Source organism: Stenella coeruleoalba (genome assembly GCF_951394435.1).
Source record: "Stenella coeruleoalba genome assembly, chromosome: 9".
Classification (NCBI taxonomy): Eukaryota; Metazoa; Chordata; class Mammalia; order Artiodactyla; family Delphinidae; genus Stenella; species Stenella coeruleoalba.
Window position 1 is genome coordinate 65,335,789 of NC_137155.1, and position 18,012 is coordinate 65,353,800.

Below are 18,012 nucleotides of genomic sequence, written 5' to 3' on the forward strand. Positions count from 1 at the left end.
ATCTGGTATTGCTTTCACATATTATTCATATGTTTATCTTTTTTTTTTTTGCGGTACGTGGGCCTCTCACTGTTGTGGCCTCTCTCGTTGCGGAGCACAGGCTCCGGACGCGCAGGCTCAGCGGCCATGGCTCACGGGCCCAGCTGCTCCGTGGCATGTGGGATCCTCCCGGACCGGGACACTAACCCGTGTCCCCTGCATCGGCAGGCAGACTCTCAACCACTGCGCCACCAGGGAAGCCCCATATGTTTATCTTTTAAGTAGTTTTATTATTTTTTATTATGAAACTCTTTAAACTCTATTATTGCTAATATTGTCATATATAGTTTGAAACCATTTTGGCAGCCCTAATCGATAGAAGAAAACAATCAATAGCAATCAGGTACTTTGAAATTTCTAAAAGAATATATTCAAGATAGCATGTGTGATTTTGTGATAATGGTTATCATAATTCTTTGCATTCCATTTTTACAGTATGACATGACAGGAGGAATCTGAAAATAGCTTTAAAAATCACTTAATTAGAAGTTAACAACAGCATCTGTTCAAATATTTTCCTTAAGTAAGTTCCTTCCATACCATTATTTCCTTTCACAAGAAGTATTGCATTTCAAACATGTGGAATGGAAAATAATGCAAAGTTTAAAAAAGTAGTCAGTAATGCGCAGCCTGAGTTTCACAGCTTAGTCTTGCTTCCTTAACAAATTTGTAATATGATTTTGGATAGGTCATTTAGTTCTCTGGATTTCAACTTCCTGCAAAAATGCCCAATTATTTATCTAAGAAATTGTTTATCAAGTACTCCAGATTTACAACTCCTTGTTTTCTTTTTTATTGGGTTTAAATCAATCAGTCAACAGTTTAATTGATCAATAGGAGTAATGAGAGACCAATGGATGAGAAATCAGGAGGTATGAATTCTAGTCCTCTGCTTTCTAGTAATTGACCGAGTGATTTAGAAGATTTTCTGACCATTCTAGGGCAAGGATTGGCAAACTTTTTCTATAAGGCCTAGATAGTGAATAGTTTAGGTTCTGCAAGCCAAAAGGCAAAGTTGAAGATAATATACAGGCTCTTACATAACTGTTTAAAATGTAACTATTTGAAAATGTAAACGCCATTCTTAGCTCAGGCTGTACAAGAAGAAATGAAGAAGGCTGGATTTGGCCTCAGGGCCATAATTTTCCAATCCCGGTTCTTGGAAATGATTTTTAACAGTTATAAAATGGAAGATATAGACTAGATTATGTGACCCCAAAGGAGTTTATGGATGATACTTAAGGTAATCCACCAATCCCCTAACATTGTATACAAAAATCTAAGTGTTTGTAAATATGTGCTTTTTTAATGGGAAAAAAGTTCCAAAGATTTCATTAGATTTTCAAAGTGCTCTAAAACCCAGTTAAGATTAAGGACCACAGGACTAGCTGATTCCTAAAAATTCCAAATCTAAAATTCAAGGGAATGCTTATTGGGTGTCTACCATGTCTAAGCCTCTGTGCTGGCACCATAAGAGATGTTAGCATATTATGACTAAAATAACACATCAAAAATATTTTAAAGAATATTTTAATATGCACACATCAGTGATATCCTTCCAAGTAATAACCCTGAGAAAAATTCTGTAATTGGCCAAACATTTCTGAAAATATTGCTTTGCAAAATGTCTTCAAATCTATTATGAGTTATGTAAAAATATTCATCAAATATTTTCATTGTCCTATCTTGTTTTTGATGACAATGGCATTATTCATGACAATCATAATCAAACTTAATCTAAACAGAGTCTCTTTCCTAAAAATATGATTTCCTTAAAGGCAGGAACTATGCTTTTTTTTAATCTTTGTATTCTAGAATGGTGTTTGTCACTGAGTACTCAACATCTCTGGAATGAATATATGAATGAATGAAAAGATAAAGACACTGTCATTAAGATTATGTACAATAAATACTAAAGGCTTTGAACCCCAAATGCTCTAAAAACAGTAGTTACTAGGTCCAAAGATTGCTTTTCTTTTCAACTTTGGACGTAACTGGGATTTCAAAATACTTGGTCAACTAAAGATTATACTTCCTGGAGATTAAGCCATTTTTTAAAAAGAGCGAAGTCTGTTGAATTTAATTCACATGTTACAGATTTTCCAATAACTTAGCCTCTGGGATCGAGGGACTGGAGAGTGAAGTTTTGTTAATGAATAGCAGCATTCTCAGCATCAGGTAGAAGTTGTACCAGCTGAGCATTACACATAAATGGAAGGTTTTCCTGGGCAATCCAAAAGTCAGATCTAATAGGGTTTAGGATATCACTCTGCTCCCTGATAAAGAAGTTCAGCCTGACCTCCAGTGCATGCTTAATTGACGATGCCAAAATCTGAGCACTGTTGGCTGGGGAGTCCCCACAGCTACAGGGGGTGGGAAATGACTTGAGATCCAAACATACCTCTCTTCTCTCTCTAGGAATAATTTCATTTTCTGAAAGAGAAATTCAATCTACAATAGCTGGTTGTAAACTTCCCTAAAATTCTTTAGGGAAGTTTAAATCCTAAGATTGAAAAAAATTTAAGAAATGTTTAAAGAAAAGACTACAGAGCTTTGTATAATCTGGTGCTATGCCTGAACATCCTTATTCTAAAGGGTGCGTCCTACTTCCTCCCCTCCCTTCACTCTCCCTCTGCCTCAGAAACTGTGAGGGAAATAGCAACTTGCTGTTCACTTTGGGGTATAATTATAGAGTGTGCCTGTGCAGTATCTGTGCATTAAGTGATATCATTTGTTCAATTATCAATATTTGGAGGTTTTGCATATCACTGGATCTCCTTAGAGATTAAGACTAGTCAGACAGAGTCCCAAAACCAGAAGCTTCATACATGGAATCTCAAATATATAGCTCATTTCTGTTCTTGGTCCAAGGTCTCGCTTAAGTGATGATGAGGAGCTCAGTCCCCTCCCGAAGATTTCTGGAGACCTGGCTCACACGTTCTACAAATCCATGACAGGGAGTGCCCCTCAGTCTAACTGCTGCCCTCAGGTCTATCTGAATATCATCTCTCCACCTCTCTGGTCCACTTTATTCCAACAGGTGGACAAGGTCCCTTCAGTTTCCTCTCAAACACAACTAACTTGAACCTGTGACATGCCTTTTTGGGGCAAACTCTTTCTTAGAGGACCAGATAATCAATATTTTAGGTTTTGAGGGCCATACAATATCTGTTGCAACTACTTAGTTCTCCAGTTGTAGTATGAAAACAGCCAGAGATGACACATAAATAAATAGGCATTGCTGTGATCAGATAAAAACTTTACAAAAACATGTGGCTGGCCCATGGGCTATAGTTTTCTGGCCCACGAATTATATGAAGGCTTGATAACAAGCTTAAGAAATTACAATGTTTTAGACAGAAATGAAAAACTCAAAGTTAGAGATCACCTGCTAGAGGCATCAGCACTTCTTCCCAGCAGCCATTCTCATTAGCCCTGGTGTGAGGCCATGCTGCTGGGGCCTACTTATCATCCTGGGCAGAGGTCTTCTCCCCTCCTTATCTTTACATCCACAAATTCAAGTCTCTTCCTTCCTACATTAATCCCCAGTTAGAGGGTGTCAAAAATAAGTTCATATCATAATTATCTCTGAAGAGCAAGACCCATTGAACAGAACTGTGGCCCACCTAGGTCTGAAGCACCTTCAGTACTCAGAGTGTCACTTACCTTCCATTTGTACAGCTAAAGGCTCACCAAAATTATGCTTTCTTGACTAAACGGAGAGTCCACCCTAAAAAACTCTTTTCCTGTTTCTTCTTAAAATTTTGGTAAAGTATACATAACAGAAAATTTACCATTTTAACCATTTTTACGTGTACAGTTCATTGGCATTAAGTACATTCACATTATTGTGCAACCATCGCCACTACCCATCTCCAGAACTTCTTCATCATCCTGAACTGAAACTCTGTACCTCTTAAACAGTAACTCCCCATTCCCCCTACCCCAGCCTCTGGTAACAACCATTTTACTTTATGTCTCTTTGAGTTTGACTATTTTAAGTTATTCACATAAATGGAACCGTAATATCTGTTCTCTTGTGTAAAAAGCAAATTCTTGCTTCTATACTTAGAATCACATGAAAAAATAAACTGCCTATCTATTCTGGCTTCCAGCTATCTCTGGTCTAGAAATATTGGGGGCTAGTCTGAGAACACCTGACTGTATACTTTTCATAAATTATATCCCACTACTCTCCAGTCTGTTTCCTCTGCATCAACTATTAGCACATCTCCTCTTTCCTCAAATGCACATCACACATTATTTTCTTTGGAATATTGTGATCCACACTTTTAATGCCACCAAATTACAATGGTTTTAGGAGCTCTGTGAACCAGGGGCAGAGCAATATGTTTATTTCTTATTATTTCACAGCAGATACAGTGCCACTCATGTAATTAATTCAGCATAGACTGCATAAGATTATTTTAGTGCAGGTCTTATCTTTTCCTAAACTGTAATCTCTTTGCAAAGCCATGACCCTATCAAGCACAGACTGTATTCTATGTAAGGGCTTAATTTAGAGAAACTTTAGTTGGTATCTGAACATGAGATTCAGGAATTAAGAAAAAAATCGTCACATTCATCAATTCCCTCCCCCGCTTTCTCCCTCTCTCTTTCTGTCCATACTCCATTAAACATAATCTAACCTACAAACATCTCTACCAAGAGCAAAATTGTTAAACTGGTCTGTTTCAGATCTCTTCCCATGAAGAAAGTTTGACATAAAACACTTCAGTTTCTCTTAATTTCTCTTAATTTTCAGAAAAAAATTTTGATAGGAATATAGGAATTATTATATCTACTTCACTCTTTATAATATTATAGAGAGAAAGACATACAGAAATATTCAAAGATGTTTATGATCCCTGCTTTCCAGGAGACAATAATATAGTTGGAGAGACACAATTTATCCATGTAAAACAAATGCAAAGGTCATAAGTCATTATGAGACTCTATATTTGTCAAATGCTTTGTAGCTTATAAGGAGGAGGTAGGTATATTAATCTTTATTTTACTATTAATTTTTTCAGAAAATTTAATTAAGAGAACGTGAAAGTTTAATGTCGAATTTCCTTTAAGGGAAAAGATCTGGAACAGACCAATTCTAAGACTTTTCTCTTGACAGAAGCAACGACAGAAAAAAAAAAAGTGGTTAGATAATCTTTATTAGATCACATAAAAGGAAAAAGAATAAGTGCAAATCATTAGTCAAATGATTGGATGGGTAACTAGTTTTCTAAAACAGGTCTTTAATAGTATTAAGTCTTATTAGAAAAAATTTAAAGTGTTTTATCAGGAAAGCTAATTGCTTTCCAGAAGAACATGTGAACTGGATTACACAGAAAACTCTGTCCTAGGCCAAGTTTGAGACTATTTTTCCTTTATACTGCAAATGATGAAATCAAGGCTTAAGGTCACCTGGATACCCTGGCAGATCAGGAGAGTGAATTTTGTCTTCAAGTCCCAACTTTTCCCCATCAGCCTCCATACTCAGGCATGAGTTGTGTGATGCAGACTCTGAGTGCTGGGGTAATTCAGTGAGGAGGAACGTGCCTGAAGACAGAGAGGTCTGAAGGTTGAGACTCTTAAATGAGACTTGATGTGTGGATGAAATTTGGAGAAACAACAAGGAATATGACACTCACTTACATTAAAGTAGTGATTCTCAAGGTGAGTCTGTACTGGAATCACCTGAACAGCTTGTTAAGGGCACCAATATCAAGGTCTCCCCATAGATTCTGATCCAGGGGTCTGAGGTGGGGCTCTGGACATCAGTGGTTTGACTGATCTCCCAGGGTGATTCTGAAGGCTTGTGGTTGGGTGGTTGGTTCTTTCTCATCCCATATTCCTAACCTTGTATTGTAAGTGCTCACAGCAGGGACATAACTAACAGCTGCTCTGATGGCTTAAGTCTAAGAGAAGGAGGAATGGAGAAGTTTCTAAGATGTTCAGAAAGACAATCTATGCATCCTGGCCCCAGTGCCCAGCACTGTGTGATATATACAAGAGAGGCTGTCACAGGGGGAGACAAAGGCTTTATTCCTTACTAGATTGGCTTTCTTTATAAAAAGTTGTGATTCTCTCAGCCATTACACACTTCTAAGTGACACACACATCTTCCATGCCCCAGACCTTGGTCAGCTTCAACAACCCTTAGCTTCTTCTGTCAGTAAAAGGTAGATCACAATATCTAACTCAAATGAGAATTATAAGAATCGAAAGAAATAACGTTTGAAAAATGCCTAGGACATAGTATTATTCAATAATTATTACTCTTCTTCCCTGCTACCACCATTGTACAGTTTATAGTTTTTATAATACAAATAAAACAAACTGAAACTATTCATATCTCACTGTCAACAACTTTCAGCCAAAGACCACAGGGACACCTGTAGTTGGACAACTTGGGTTTATGATTAATTGCAAGGAGGGAAAGCACACACCATGGGGAACCATGGGCACCTCAGTGAGGCAGTGTTAGAAACAATCTATTACAGGGTTTGAGCTTTCATGGGGTGATTCAGGGGAGTGTCTAAGGATGTGGGGCTTCATTCTGTACTGGATGCTGTCATAAGGCAGAAACAATTTTACACTCAATGAAGAAAAAGAAGTCATTAATTTTAATCAGGAAAGGGAGTATTTGGTATTTTATGGATGGTCCTGTGACCTTGTTTTTGTCTATGCTTAGATAAAATTACACAGGGACCTTGCTTTGTTTTTTTTTTTTTTTGATACAGCAGGTTCTTATTAGTCATCCATTTTATACATATTAGTGTATACATGTCAATCCCAACTTCCCAATTCATCCCACCACCACCACCACCACCCCGCTTTCGCCCCTTGGTGTCCGCATGTTTGTTCTCTACATCTGTGTCTCTATTTCTGCCTTGCAAACCAGTTCATCTGTACCATTTTTCTAGATTCTCTATATATGTGTTAATATACGATATTTGTTTTTCTCTTTCTGACTTACTTCACTCTGTATGACAGTCTCTAGATCCACCAACGTCTCTACAAATGACCCAATTTTGTTCCTTTTTATGGCTGAGTAATATTCCATTGTATATATGTACCACATCTTCTTTATCCATTTGTCTGTCGATGGGCATTTAGGTTGCTTCCATGACCTGGCTATTGTAAATAGTGCTGCAAGGGGACCTTGTTTTGTTTCATTTTATCAGAGTGACTATACCTGAGAGATCCCCCTTTCTCTTTCTTTCTTCTGAGATGAAACAGAATAGAAATTTAAATTTCTATTTAAACTTATTTAAATAGAAAGATTGAACATTTTGGGGGCACTTACTAAATCATGCTTAGCTTTAATCCTCCCAACAATTTCACATGTATATTATCTACATAAGGGAGGATTTGAAGCCAGATCTGACTTCTAACTATAGAAGCTGTCAGTCTGGTATGCTACCACCTTGTTGCGCTGTGCTTTGGTCACCACTGGAGACCATGAATAAATTCCTGCCCATCACTCTAAATGGATCACACTCAAGTTTACTTACAACAGAAAAAAATTCTTTGATCTATAATCAAAGTCTGGCAACATTTTTTTTTTTTGTTGTAAAATAACAGATAGTAAATATTTTGAGCTTTGTAGGCTATACCATCCCTATCATGACTACTCAACTGCCACTGTAGCAGGAAAGCAGCCACAGATCATACTTGAACAGATGAGCATGGCTGTGTTCTAATGAAACTTTACTTATAAAATTGGTTGGCAGGTGGGATTTGGCCCTTGGGCTGTAGTTTGCAAACCTATGCTCTAGATTACAAGTAGCCAGAAATCCCAAATCAATTTGACTTTTTAAAATTGTATTTTACATTTTGAATAATTAAATATGTGTAAATTGTTAATTTTAAAAATTGTAACTATGTGTAATAGTTAAATATTTATAGATATAAATGGGTTTATTTAATCCGGGGTTTGTTTATTTATTTAAATAAACTGCCAATTTCTAGGCATGATAAAGAATCAGGATGGTGCCTCATACCATTTGCTTCTCTGATCCTATATAGTGAGAACTGGAGCTTGAGAGGCCAAAGGGCCTAACAGGTAGTCCGTGCCTCCTTTCATTATTTCTTAAAGGATAACTCTTGTTAGCTAAAATGAAGCTCAGGGAGTTGAACACTTGTCCTCAGTTATCCATATTATGGTAGAGCTGGTGTTAAGCCCCACAGTCTTTTCATTACACCCTATGCCTCAATTTTAATAAATTATGGAATTGATGGCTTGGAAGCATGCTAAGATGCTTGGGTTGCTTTCTGAATCATCAAAGAAAAATTATATGATCAGAATAAACTTAGTGCGACATGTATTTTGTTACAGTTTAACTCTTTGAAAAATTTGGGTTAGGGGGTGAATGTGGAAACTGAAATTCAGTAGCATAGCATCGGAAGGGCATTGCATGTCTAGCCTCAACAGCCAATTCCCTTTTTATAGATTTCTCTTTCAGCAAGGCATAACATAGTGTCTGAGCTAAAAAAAAAAAAAAAAAGATCACCTACCATCAGCATGTCAGATTGTCTTCATTTGTGACTTGAGGGTAGAAAGATGGGGTGAGGCATATCACAGGAGATGTTCTACTCTGAATCTTCCCAAGCACATGTGATGCCACTGCTCTGATGAAAAGGGATTTTTAATTAGAATCTCCCATTCTTCAAATGTGCAGAAAAAATGCAAGTGTGTATGGGCAATTGACATATGTATTTATATGATTTCATACTTAAAATTGAATATCACACTGATATTTTTCACGTAAATTAAAAGTCCTATAATTTAGACATTTATTTATACCATTTACCCAGCTCCTACATATTTCTATGATACAGCCTACTAGGCAATATTCTTTTTTATAGAAGAGTCTAACCTATGTTCTTTTCCTCCCATAAAGCTTAATTTAAAACACATCTGCCCCAGGAAATCTATGAATAACCCAGCCTGGGTGCTTCATTCTTCCAGTCCAACCAGGATTTGTACCCTCAGCTTAGACTATGAAGCAAATGTGGACCCCAGTGATGCATGAAACTATGTAGCTGTGATGAAACATTTTTATAGTAAATATACCCCTAAGAATTCCATTTGAAAACTTAGGGACAATAAATCTCACAATTCACTTGTGATTTAGCAAGCTACAAATAGGTCCTCCAAGGGCTCAAAATGGAATATGGCAAAAAAGAGAATGTATTAATATTTTTCCTGAGTTTCTTCCTCCAACCTCTTATATTGCTTTGTGACATAATAATAATAATGTAATTATTATATAGTATTATATAGTAATAATAAATATAAATAAATAACAATTAAGAAAATGATAGTCTATATATTTCTTTGTATGTTTGAATGGGCTGTCGCCAGAGGAATGGAGGGGAGTCTTGCTTCGTGACCCAAGGGGAGACTTCTGATAAGCACTGTCACTCAATGCAACTCCCTCCCTTTTATTTCATCCCTACCTAGAGTTGCCAAAGTTAGAAAACAAAAATACAGGGCTCCCAATTAAATCTGAATTTCAGATAAATTGTAAATAATTTTCTTTTAGTATAAATATGTCCCAAATATTACATGAGATACTTATACAAAAATAATCATTTGTTTATCTGGATTTCAAATCTGAGTATTCTGTGTTTTATCTGTCAACTCTACACACAAAACCTTGAGCTTCAGTTTTCACATAGTGAGTTTTCTGGTTTGAAAGAATTTGACAGACCAATCACAAGCCCTGAAATTGAAACTGTGATTAAAAATCTTCCAACAAACAAAAGCCCAGGACCAGATGGCTTCACAGGCGAATTCTATCAAACATTTAGGGAAGAGCTAACACCTATCTTTCTCAACTCTTCCAAAATATAGCAGAGGGAGGAACACTCCCCAACTCATTCTACGAGGCCACCATCACCCTGATACCAAAACCAGACAAAGATGCCACAAAGAAAGAAAACTATAGGCCAATATCACTGATGAACATACATGCAAAAATCCTCAACAAAATACTAGCGAACAGAATCCAACAGCACATTAAAAGGATCACACACCATGATCAAGTGGGGTTTATCCCAGGAATGCAAGGATTCTTCAATATATGCAAATCAATCAATGTGATACACCATATTAACAAATTGAAGGAGAAAAACCATATGATCATCTCAATCGATGCAGAGAAGACTTTCGACAAAATTCAACACCCATTTATGATAAAAACCCTGCAGAAAGTAGGCATAGAGGGAACTTTCCTAAACATAATAAGGCCATATATGACAAACCCACAGCCAACATCGTCCTCAATGGTGAAACACTGAAAGCATTTCCACTAAGGTCAGGAACAAGACAAGGTTGCCCACTCTCACCACTCTTATTCAACATAGTTTTGGAAGTTTTAGCCACAGCAATCAGAGAAGAAAAAGAAATAAAAGGAATCCAAATCGGAAGAGAAGAAGTAAAGCTGTCACTGTTTGCAGAGGACATGATACTATACATAGAGTATCCTAAAGATGCTACCAGAAAACTACTAGAGCTAATCAATGAATTTAGTAAAGTAGTGGGATACAAAATTAATGCACAGAAATCTCTGGCATTTCTATACACTAATGATGAAAAATCTGAAAGAGAAATCAAGAAAACACTCCCATTTACCACTGCAACAAAAAGAATAAAATATCTAGGAATAAACCTACCTAAGGAGACAAAAGACCTGCATGCAGAAAATTATAAGACACTGATGAAAGAAATTAAAGATGATACAAATAGATGGAGAGATATACCATGCTCTTGGATTGGAAGAATCAACATTGTGAAAATGACTCTACTACCCAAAGCAATCTATAGATTCAATGCAATCCCTATCAAACTACCACTGGCATTTTTCACAGAACTAGAACAAAAATTTTCACAATTTGTATGGAAACACAAAAGACCCTGAATAGCCAAAGCAGTCTTGAGGGAGAAAAACTGAACTGGAAAAATCAGATGCCCTGATTTCAGACTATACTACAAAGCTACAGTAATCAAGACAGTATGGTACTGGCACAAAAACAGAAATATAGATCAATGGAACAGGATAGAAAGCCCAGAGATAAACCCACACACATATGGTCACCGTATCTTTGATAAAGAAGGCAAGAATATACAGTGGAGAAAAGACAGCCTCTTCAATAAGTGGTGCTGGGAAAACTGGACAGGTACATGTAAAAGTATGAAATTAGAACACTCCCTAACACCATACACAAAAATAAACTCAAAATGAATTAAAGACCTAAATGTAAGGCCCGACACTATAAAACTCTTAGAGGAAAACATAGGCAGAACACTCTATGACATAAATCACAGCAAGATCCTTTTTGACCCACCTCCTAGAGAAATGGAAATAAAAACAAAAATAAACAATGGGACCTAATGAAACTTCAAAGCTTTTACACAGCAAAGGAAACCATAAACAAGACCAAAAGACAACCCTCAGAATGGGAGAAAGTATTTGCAAATGAAGCAACTGACAAAGGATTAATCTCCAAAATTTACAAGCAGCTCATACAGCTCAATATCAAAAAAACAAACAACCCAATCCAAAAATGGGCAGAAGACCTAAATAGACATTTCTCCAAAGCAGATATACAGATTGCCAACAAACACATGAAAGAATGCTCAACATCATTAATCATTAGAGAAATGCAAATCAAAACTACAATGAGATATCATCTCACACCAGTCAGAATGGCCATCATCAAAAAATCTACAAACAATAAATGCTGGAGAGGGTGTGGAGAAAAGGGAATCCTCTTGCACTGCTGGTGGGAATGTAAATTGATACAGCCACTATGGAGAACAGTATGGAGGTTCCTTAAAAAACTAAAAATAGAACTACCATATGACCCAGCAATCCCACTACTGGGCATATACCCTGAGAAAACCATAATTCAAAAAGAGTCATGTACCACAATGTTCATTGCAGCTCTATTTACAATAGCCAGGACATGGAAGCAACCTAAGTGTCCATTGACAGATGAATGGGTAAAGAAGATGTGGCACATATATACAATGGAATACTACTCAGCTATAAAAAGAAATGAAATTGAGTTATTTGTAGTGAGGTGGATGGACCTACAGTCTGTCATACAGAGTGAAGTAAGTCAGAAAGAGAAAAACAAATACCGTATGCTAACACATATATATGGAATCTAAGAAAAATAAAAAAAGGTCATGAAGAACCTAGGGACAAGACAGGAATAAAGACAGAGACCTATTAGAGAATGGACTTGAGGATATGGGGAGGGGGAAGGGTAAGCTGTGACAAAGTGAGAGAGTGGCATGGACATATATACACTACCAAATGTAAAATAGTTAGCTAGTGGGAAGCAGCCGCATAGCACAGGGAGATCAGCTCTGTGCTTTGTGACCACCTAGAGGGGTGGGATAGGGAGGGTGGGAAGGAGGGAGACGCAAGAGGGAAGAGATATGGGAACATATGTATATATATATAACTGATTCACTTTGTTATAAAGCAGAAACTAACACACCATTGTAAAGAAATTATACTTCAATAAAGATGTAAAAAAAAAAACCACAGAATTTGATACAATTTCCTGTTCAGCCACATATGAGCCCTTAGGCAACCTATTTAACCTGGAGGTAATAATTCATATTGTAGACACGTCATAAGAATTGCAAGGAGAGAATGCAAATAAATCACCTGGGGTAGGGCCAGGAATAGGCAGCTGCTCAGCAAACATTGCCCAAATGTTTAATTCCTTTTCTTCCTTCAAATTCTTTCAATTCTTCCCCTAACCTTTTTGGGAAGAATTAGGTGCTACTCCCTTTTCCCTCACAATAGGCTGTACCTATTTCATATGGCATTTATTATACACAACTTAAGGCCTGTTTTGTAATGATAATAGATACATTAATTTCTTCTTTCCTCCCTCCCTTTTTTTGAAATTAGAGTTTACCTTGCATAGCATTTAAATTTTTTTTCTTTCAAACTTTCCAGTTTCTTTTATTTAAGATGTATCTAAATAATGGACTTCTAATGGATTTTTTTGTTTACATCTTTATTGGAGTATAATTGCTTTGCAATGGTGTGCTAGTTTCTGCTTTATAACAAAGTGAATCAGTTATACATATATCCCCATAGCTCTTCCCTCTTGCGTCTCCCTCTCTCCCACCCTCCCTATCCCACCCCTCTAGGTGTTCACAAAGCACCGAGCTGATCTCCCTGTGCTATGCGGCATAAATCTGATAAACTTTTTAAACTGTGGAGTATGGTCCACTTAAATGAATTATTAATGAAAGGTGCATCTAATTTCTACCTTTTAATTTTTTGCTTTCTATTTGTATACATTTTTGTAGGTTTCATTTTTTTCCCCTCCCTTCCTTCCTTCCTCCTTTCCTTCCTTCCATCTTTGTGTTCTTTTCTTTTGGACTAATTGAACTTTGTTTTTTCTTCACTTCATCTTTCTCCCTTTACTAGTTTGGAAGATATACATTCAAGTTTTATTCTTTTAGTGCTATTAAAGAATTACGAACTTCCATATAATTTAAAAACCCTGAAGTTAAACAATGTCTTACTTTTTTCCTAAGCAATATACAGATCTTGGAATACACTGACAGAGAACCCCCTTCCAACATTTATATATGATATTATTGCCCAATATTTTAGTATTATCTTGTATTTTAACCCAATAAATTAGGGACCCTTATTATTGTTGTTTTATACAAAATCTGGTTAGATTTACCATATATTTAGTTTCCTTGATTAACATTTTTTTCCTTTGTAACTTAGACTTTCCTTCTTGTATAACTTTCCTTCTTCCTTAAATATATCCTGTACATGTTCCTTTAGAAAGAATAAGTTGGTGTTACTCTCTTTCAATTTTTGTTGTAGGAAAGGTCTTTTTCTTGCCTACATTCTTGAAAGACAATTTTGCTGTGTATTCTTTGTAGGTTGATGGTTATTTTCACTCATTGTTTAAGGTAATATCTTACTATATTCTGGCCTCCACTGCTGCTTTTAAAAACCCACCTGTATCTGTGAAGGCTTTTCTTTTTAGGTGATCCATCTTTTCTAATAGGCTGGCTTAGCGTCAGCATCTCTTTTTCCTTAGTATTCTGCAGTTTCACTATGCTATGTCTAGGTTTGGATTTCTTCTTATTCACCCTGCTTAAGATTTTTTGACCTTACTGAATCTGACAATCGATGTTTTTCATCAAATCTGGAAAATTCTCAGCAATTATCTCTCAGAAAATTGCCTTTACTTTGCTCTATCGTCTATTCTAGAACAAATTTAACCTCTATGTCACTTCTTTTTTGTGATAAGAAATGTATATAGTGTGTTTGCTCTTATTATTTTCCTTTCTGAGCCACACTCTGAGTAATTTTTTTCATATCTATTATATAGTTCACCAATTTTTATTTTCTTTGTCGAATATGTCTTTTGAGATTCTGGTTCTATGGGTATATTTTTCATTTTCAAAATACAATTTCGTTTATTTTTCAAACTGCCTGATCAATTTTTAAAAATCACTTATGCTAAATATTTTATTTCTTTATATTTTTACATTTGCACTGGGATTTGTGTCTGCCATGTACTTTCAGCCAGATATCCAGAAACCCTGAGCCATTTTGAAAATTGCTTATACTGGCCTCTCTTCAGTTTGTTGGGAAAACACTGAGGGAAGGGATAGAGTGAGTCCTCTGACTTAATAAACCTGATTTGAAATGATAAAAAGATGAGGGTAGTGGCATGGACTTATATATACTACCAAGCGTAAAATAGATAGCTGGTGGGAAGCAGCCACATAGCACAGGGTGATCAGCTCTGTGCTTTGTGACCACCTGCAGGGGTGGGATAGGGAGGGTGGGAGGGAGATGCAAGAGGGAGGAAATATGGGGATATGTGCATATGTGTAGCTGGTTCACTTTGTTATAAAGCAGAAGTTAGCACACCATTGTAAAGCAATTATGCTCCAATAAAGACATTAAAAAAAAAAAAAAGATGAGGGTCTGACAGAAAAGAAATCAAACCCTGAGGTTGGGAATTCAATTTGAGATTGAGACAGTGGTTTTCATCTTTGGATGCCCACTGGAAATATTTGAAGAGCATTTGAAAAATTTGGATACCTTGGCTCCTTCCCAGAAGTGGGAGCCATGCATCAGTCCTTTTCAAAAGCTTCCCAGGCAATTCTACTGTGCAGCCAGCATTGATGCAACAGCCAGAGCATCATGGAAAAAAAAAAAAAAAGAAAAAGAAAAACACAACACTCTAGGTGTTCCAAACAGGGAGGAATTTAATGTAGAGGATCAGAGGCTGCAATTATAATCAGCAATTATCTCTCAGAAAATTGCCTTTACTTCGCTCTCTCCATCGTCTATTCTAGAACAAATTTAACCTCCATGTCACTTGGAGGGCTATAGGAATAGAGATTCTATTGGAAGGGCTATTAGAATAAAGATTCGGGGCATCTGCTACATTTTTTTGTAAATCAGGAGGTACAGGGATCTCAGAAAACCACCACTGAAGACGACAGCCATGTATGCTCCAAGGAGGGTGATTCAGAGGAAGACTGAGACCCTCCACTAGAAGGGGTTGTCTGCTGTCTCCTAAGCCCTCGGGCCTGGATGCTGTTGACACAGGAAGAGTCACGGCTTCTCTTCAGTTTCACCTTCAGATTGTGACGGGGATATTTATTATTGGTGGCATCTAACACCAAACCCTCTGGGCAGGGATTCTAGGGGTTGCAGAGAAGGGGGGAAAAGGTGCAAATCTGTCAAAAGATTGAGAATCACTGGTTTGGGATGGGTAAACTTCCAAAATTCAGAGCACAGAGGGACTCAGGCCTATCAGTAACTCGGAACATCAACATGCTTGTAAAAGATTCAAGAAAGAGGCTTGAGGTTCAACTCTCCCAGTGGACAGAACTTTTCTCAATACTCCAGATTTCTGTAAGTACCAAGAGGAAGTGGAAATATCTTTTATCATCCTACAGGGCCTTTAACTTTTCCAGCAGTGATAAGAATTCACAAATGAATGGCAAAAAGAATCTACAAGAAGAATCTTAGTCATATGAATCAAAAGCTATACTTTGCAGAGACAGCTGAATCTGGTATTCAAATGGAGAGGTTTATTGATGGGTGCCATGAAAATGCAACTACAAAAAAAGGAAAATGCATCCGATACCAAAGCTCATGTTCTTTGCTCTTCATGCCATTGCCTCTTTATAAGCAAGTGACAGTTTGAATATTGTAAGGCTCTTTTCTTTCTTTCTTTTTCTTTTTTTTACAGAAATCTTATGGACTGTAGACTCTTGCAAAGAGAAGGGCATGGATGAAGGAAAATAAGAGAAAGCCCTTCTCTTGTTGGTAGCTCTTCTCCTCTTTCCTCCTTCTGAGAGTGACCACCCACCTGGTGTGTTCCTTAGTTCTCTGTCACTGCTATGGCCTCTTCCTCTTTCTCTCCTGTGTTTCCCCAACCTTCTTCTCTTCTTCCCCTTACCTCCTTCCTGTTAAAGTGTCTGGTAGTGGAGCTGGGCAGAGATGTGGTCAGATCTGTGTGGGGTTTCTCAGGGGTGAGGTAACCTCAGACCCTGAGCCTAGGGAAAAAATATCACCCTAGATTCAGACAGCTGTACCCTAAACCTCCTAGACCTTCTCCTGTCATAATAATACTGAATGTTTACTGTTTGTCAAGATGGTCCTAAATGTAGTGCTTAGAACCATGACTTGTACATATTTAGTACCTTAGTAGAGCACCGTTACTAAGATGTTCACAACAGCCTTACAAAGTGAATAATCTTATTATTCCCATTTTATACATGAGGAATCTGTAGACTTTCAAGAGACTGAATAACTTGCTCAATTTCAAATAGCTAACTTACTCAATTTCAAATAGCTAACATCCAGATCAAGTGGTGAGCACTCCACTGTGTTCTGAGTTTTCCTGATTATAACATGTTTATGCCTCCAGTTCTGTCATTATAATATTTATTTATTTATTTGCTGCATTGGGTCTTCGTTGCTGCATGAGGGCTTTCTCTAGTTGCAGCAAGTGGGGGCTACTCTTCGTTGTGGTGCACGGGCTTCTCGTTGTGGTGGCTTCTCTTGCTGTGGAGCAGGGGCTCTAGGCCCACGGGCTTCAGTAGTTGCAGCATGTGGGCTCAGTAGTTGTGGTGCACGGGCTTCAGTAGTTGCAGCATGCGGGCTCAGTAGTTGTGGTGCACAGGCTTAGTTGCTCCACGGCACGTGGGATATTCCTGGACCAGGGATCGAACCCATGTCCCCTGAATTGGCAGGCAGATTCTTAACTACTGTGCCACAAGGGAAGTCTCCCTGCCATTATAATTTAAGAAGGACACTGGCAAACTAGAATGTTCAAATAAACTAGTCATATAAGGAAGGTGCTGGAAACTACACCATCTTTATCACCATCATCAATGATGAACATTTATGAAGTGCAACCTCTGTACCAAGTTCTATGTGATGTGTTTTATGTAGACTATCTGCATGCAAGTAAAACAGTTAGTACAACAACTTTATGAAATATGTACCATTATAGTCATACAGCTGACAGACAAGGAAAATGAAATATGGGCATAGTAATTAACTTGCCCAAGATGGCCCAGCTAGTAAATAATAAAGGCAAGACTCCAGTGCCAAAGCTTATAATCCTACACTATGCTGAAAACCTTAGTTACTTGCCTGAATAAGAAAAGATGGCAGGGTACTGAGAGAAAAGAGAGAAGGTAGGAATATTCAGTTGATGAAGGAATATCATTTAAAAAGGAAAAACAGTTACATTGTAAAGACCCCAAGAACAGAACTCTAACTGTGGGGGGGTTGTTAGAGGAGGGTAGCCTTCTGTACGTACAATAAAGCACCTTCCGGCTATTATTTTTGTCTAACAATACCACAGACTGTCTCAAAAAATAAAAATGTGAATTCTGTGAAGCTGAAAGTGTCTGCCTGGGTATGAAAGAAATTT

The 18,012-nt window shown here is 37.3% G+C and overlaps 2 protein-coding genes across 7 annotated transcripts in view; one reads left to right on the plus strand and one right to left on the minus strand.

Annotated features, from left to right (window-relative positions):
• Positions 1 to 18,012, minus strand: part of ELMO1 (engulfment and cell motility 1) — a 777,407-nt gene that overhangs the window by 677,991 nt on the left and 81,404 nt on the right. For 2 of the 5 annotated variants that reach the window (XM_079930925.1, XM_079930924.1), the window contains 2 exons: positions 8,557 to 8,665; positions 5,461 to 5,595 (listed from right to left, as the gene is read on the minus strand). The gene's annotated coding sequence lies outside the window, so the exon portion shown is untranslated. Of the gene's footprint in view, positions 1 to 5,460; positions 6,810 to 8,556; positions 8,671 to 18,012 lie in introns of those variants that run through there. The other 3 variants (XM_079930920.1, XM_079930923.1, XM_079930929.1) reach the window with 2 other exon arrangements.
• Positions 1 to 18,012, plus strand: part of LOC307191147 (putative G-protein coupled receptor 141) — a 186,587-nt gene that overhangs the window by 124,081 nt on the left and 44,494 nt on the right. The gene's annotated exons all lie outside the window — the stretch shown is intronic.